Here is a 5,413-nt window from a genome sequence, read left to right as displayed (position 1 = left end):
CCAAACAAGGTCGCCTACGTCTTGCGTCACCGCGACGCGTGGCGTCATCACGGCGGCGCACGTCGCTGCACGGCGGCACGTACGCCTCCCTGCCTGCAGAGGCAGCCGGCAGCCGGGGATTTCCCAGGGGCACTTTGGTGGGGCCGGGGGCGCGTAGGGGCGGGGGCGGGGATGGGGGGGCGGCCGCCCCAAGCCAGGTTGTCTTCCTTTCAGGCTTTTTAGGGGTGCGGCCCAAGCGGGCGAAGGGACCCTAGGACCTAGGAGGTACGAGCATGCGCGGTGCTGCTTGCTCGCCGGGGTCTGGGGGCGAGGGGGAGGAGGTCGGTAGGTCGAGCATGCGCACTGCGTGCCCACCGAGCGCGAGCTGGAGGCCCTGAGGCCTGCGAGGGAAGGGAGGGGGAGGATGGGCGTGCGCGCTGCGTGCGCACCCGGAGCGAGCGGGCATGCGCACTGCGTGCCCCCCCCCCCCCGAACGAGCGGGCATGCGCGCTGCGTGCCCGCCGAGGACGGGAGCGAGCGTGCGGGGCGCGGGCGCGAACCGAGGCTGGAGTTTGTGCAGCTAATGGGCACCTTCCCACCGCAGGAGGCTCGTTGACATTAATTTTGTTTCTCAGCCCTAACGGTGGGTTGGAGCCGTGCAACTATAAACGCTGGCCTTTTAGGAGGAGGAGGGGCTGTCTTTAAAATTGCAAAGATGATAAATCTGTTCCGATGGAGGTGAAATGAATGAAATGACTTTTTTTTTTTTCCCCCTATGCCTAGTTTATTTCAGATTATACTTGTGACAGGGTCGGTAAATCATCCACGTTGCACATATGCACTTTTTCCCTTTATTCCTGATTTTTTTTTATTTTGCAAGATTTGTTTTAAAACAAAATTTTACTAAAGTTTTTTGCCTGGTTTTGGTCCCTTTTAGGGGTCCTGAGCTGGGCTGGTGATTTTTTAGGTCTGATGAGCTGGGCTCTGCTGCGTCTCAGTAGGATAAACATAGCCAGATTCACCCCATAACTCTTTTAAATACGGTTCTATTTTGCATGTGGAACTGTTTCAAACTCAGTTTGTTGGGCATGGAAATCCGCGTGTCCTGGGTGATGACAGGGCCACAGGAGCGGTTTCTGTGAAGTTCTGTCCGTGAACCTGGAAGCCAAGGCCTGTGTGGGGGACGCTGTCACTTCTGGCGAGAAGTAAACACCCTCGCCGATGTCTGTCTGACTTTATCGCATACAGACCTCTTGTCGATGAACAGACGTCCCTTTCACTCGGTGTTTAATGAGCTGCCTGTCAGGGTGCATTCATCAGCGGTTTCGGGGGGAATAGGGGTTTTCGGGCTCCTGCACAAGACGGCTTTATCCCTCCTGGGGCAGCGGGGAGGCCGAGGGGAGAGCCTGTGCGGCTGCCAACCGGACAGAAATAAACGGCAGGACCCAAACAGAATGCACCTTCAGTCTGTGCTGGCTCAGGGATCCTGCTCCAGGAAGACAAAGGTGTGTTGTGGGGCCTGGGATGTGGACAGCCAGCCCCCAATGGCAGCAGGAGTCTGCCTATGGCACGGATGGAGGTTCAGCTGGTTCCTTCCATCCGCCAGGGGTGGCGGGAGATCCTGGGAACGGAAGAGTGGAGATGGGGAGGGTGCAAATGGGAGAATTCCAGAGGACTGCATGGAGGAGGGGGCTGAGCAACAGCTGAGTGGGTTCCCATGGTGTGTTACCTGAGCCCGGGTCCTTCCTCTGGCCTCTCAAAGCTGGGACACACCTCCAGCTTCAGCCACACCTGGATCTCACTCCATCCCTTCCCTAGGAATCACACACAGTCTGCTTCTGCCACAGCCCCATGTCAACGAAAGAAACATTCACACCTGTGAAGAATTGCTGTGCGTGTATTTGAGCCCAACTGTTGACAATTATCTGGGAGCAGAATCTCAACAGATTGAGGTGATGCTCCAGAGAATGGCAGTTCTGCACTTGTTTTATGCATTACAATCCAAAGAGGAGACCTAAGGGGGTCCCATGAAATCCATGGGTGATAGATGAGGGAGGCGGGAGAAAGCAAAGCGGGGAAACCTCTGGGATTGGGTAGAAAGTAAAATGATAGACACACTTCTTTTACTCAGGTGGGTGCAGGATAGTTAACAGTCAACAATTAGTAACAACGAGGGGATTTGTAGTATCCACAGAGGGGAGCCTGTGCCCTGAGGGGTCCAGAAAAAGGGAAATTACTTTGCCATTCCAACAGTATGTGATCATAGATGCAAAAAGACAATAGACAGGCTCAGTTCTGGTAAAGATGGACCTTTGTCAGGGAAGATGGCAGCCTAGGACGTGACTACCCATAATAAACTGCTTCTAGTTTAAAAATTTTTTCATTTCAAACCATCCTCTGTGGTTCCTTTAGGTCTCTGAGTTTGCAAGGCAGCCCCGCAGGCCTCCCCTGCGCTTGTCGGGTGAGCATGGGGCCTTTCTATTGTCCACGTGCAGGCGTTTGGTTGCACAGCCGGGCCTGAGAAGTGAGGACGTCCCAGAGAACGTGTCCTAGAGGTGGATCTTCTCCAGCCTGGAGCTGACCCTAAGCTCCAAACATAGTGGCTTGTGCGGCCAGAGGTGGAAGAGTGATGGAGTTTATACGCACCAGGTGTGTGCACCTAACTGCGCTCCTTTTGTCCTGATCTCGTCGAAACGGACGCTGGAGTCACCATTAAGGGACATGTGCTAGACCTCAAGCCGTTGCCTCTCCAAGTAGCTGACAAGACATCTATTTAATACAGCGTGTCCAGGTCCTCTTCTGATTGGCGGGTCTGGGCTCTGTTTATGAATTCCGTCTCGGTCTTGCGCTTTTCCCGTTTCTACTCGCTTTATTGCTGGCTGATTCCCTTTTCAACATTTGGTTTCGTTTCTGGCTCCATCGGCCTGCCTTTGGGACAATTTGAAAGTGAAGGAATTTGCTCTTTTGCTGGGCCCTTCTCATCGGTGGACCCCACGTGCGGCGGACGGGCAAACACATTCCATTACGGGGATATTGCCTATCCCGTTATTGTCGCCGAAATGTTTCCTTCTTGTGAACCCCGCACCCCTGCACCCCCTGATTAAAAGCAGAGTGGTTTTCCTCGATAGGTTTTGAGCGACAGAACCATGAATCAGATGGCCTTTGAAGGTTTTTTCCAGCTAAGACTGCTTTATGGCCACTCCTTATGGGCTATTGTTTAGCTGTGGCCAGAACCAGGGCGGGGGGGGGGGGTGCATTAAAGTTTTCTACCTAAGCAGTCCCATGTCAGGTAAACTGCCAGGTGGGCCTGGTCATTTAAAAAACTAATTTTTTTTTCTTAGAGCTCATTTTGATATGGTTTAGAGGAATGAGAGTTGCACAGATCAGGAAGACTGAAACTAATTTATACTGGTTCTAGCCCAACTAAAGAGAACCAAAAAAAAAAGAAAAGTTGAGGACTGCTCCAAGTTGCCCTTTGATTAACCACAGAAAGGCTTTTACAGAGGTAGTGTACACATGTGGGGTCTTGTTTTGTTTTATTGTGGGGTTGGTTTGTTTTTTACTATTTGTGATCTACCTTTTCAGACAGTCACTTTCTGTGTTCAACGTCCCAGTTTTTAAAAAATATGTTTTTATTGCCCTCGCCGGTTTGGCTCAGTGGTTAGAGCGTCGGCCCGTGGACTGAAGGGTCCCGGGTTTGATTCCGGCCAAGGGCACTTGCCTCAGTTGCAGGCTCCATCCCCGGCCCCGTCAGGGCACGTGTGGGAGGCAACCAATCGATGTCCCTGTCACATCGATGTTTCTCTCTCTCCCTTCCACTCTCTCTGAAAAGCAATGGAAAAAATATCCTAGGGTGAGGATTTTTAAAAATACATGTTGTTATTGATTTTATAGAGAGAGAGAGAGAGAAACATCAATGATGACAGCCATTGACCGGCCGCCTCCTGCACGCCCCGTCCTGGGAATCGAGCCCACAGCCCGGGCGTGTGTCCTGACCGGGAATCGAATCAGCGACCTCTTGGTTCACAGGTAGACACTTAACCGCTGGGCCACACCGGCCTGGCCAACATCCCAGTTTTAAACAATGACTGGCAGGGGCTGGGATGCTCAGAGGTCACAGGCCGTGTGGCCCCCGTCCTCTAAGTGACCACTGACTGCCACACCTTTTTTCTTTTGGTGTCTATCCAGCTGCCGTCTGAATGCTTGTTACTAGCTGTGGGTTCTTCCCATCAGCTTGCCTGTCCCTACCAGTCTCTTCTCTCTTAATTTACTCACAGTGTGTCTATTAAGCTGGAACGCGGCCTAATTAAACTGGTTGGAATCGGCTCTTCTGAGCATGGGCTGAAGCCCGAGGACAGAGGTGGATAGAAGGGTTCGTGATCTCCCGGATTCACAGTGTAGCGGGGAGGGCGAGGGGAATTGTGTAACCAGGTAGTTCAGCGAGCAATTATACAGCACAGCATGGGACTGAGATAGGAAACAAACAGGAGAAGGACTGGTGGAGGGAAGGGAGAGAAGCCTGGCGGAGGCAGTGGCATTTAAGTGGAGTCCTTTTTTAAAAATCCTCACCGTAGGAGTGAGGGTATTTTTTCCATTGATTTTTAGAGAGAGTGGAAGGGACGGGGTAGAGAGAGACATGGATGTGAGAGGCACACATGGGTTGGTTGCCTCCTGCACGTGCACCCTGACGGGGCTGGGGATTGAGCCTGCAACTGAGGTACGTGCCCTTGACCGGAAATCGAACCCGAGACCCTCTGGTGCACAGGCCAATACTTAACCACTGAGCCACGCTGACCAGGGCTGTTTGTTTTAGAAAACACTGATTTTTGTCACCTGTTCACACATTCACTGGTTGATTTTTATATGGGCCCTGACCGGGGATCGAACCTGCGACTGTCATTTCAGGATGACGCTCTAACCAACTGAGCTACCCAGCCAGGGCTTCAGTGGAGGTTTTAAGGATGGTTAATACTGGACATCAGAATGCATTGAAGGAGCCCACAAGAAACAGACGTAGAAACAGCGTTCAAAGTTCTCTCGTGAGGGGCCTCTGTTATCTGCAAAGACGTCTGGACCGTCTCACGTACAAGCAATTAAATTAGGAGGCTGGAAACATAGTGACACTTGTTAGGCTGAGCTGAAACGTCAGGCGAACCTGTTGCTTGTGATAATCACGCAGGCGGAAAATGTGCCCAGTACAGCTCCGGCTTTGGGAAAGGGTCGGGAACCACAGCTGCGGGCTGGTTGTCACTAGCCACCTTGATACGTTAGCAGGTGAAAGAGATGTTTGCAAGGAATGGGCTCATTTGCAAGCAGAATTCAGAGACAGCGCAGGCAGACCCAAAATTACAGGGTTATTTCATTCCATCAGATGTGTGTTCATCCCTGGCCGCGTGGCTCAGTCTGTTGGAGCATCACCCTGAGCACCAAAAAG

This window comes from Miniopterus natalensis, chromosome X, assembly GCF_054644295.1.
Source record: "Miniopterus natalensis isolate mMinNat1 chromosome X, mMinNat1.hap1, whole genome shotgun sequence".
Lineage (NCBI taxonomy): Eukaryota > Metazoa > Chordata > Mammalia > Chiroptera > Miniopteridae > Miniopterus > Miniopterus natalensis.
The sequence above is the reverse complement of the archived record's forward strand: the minus strand, read 5'-3'. Positions refer to the sequence as shown.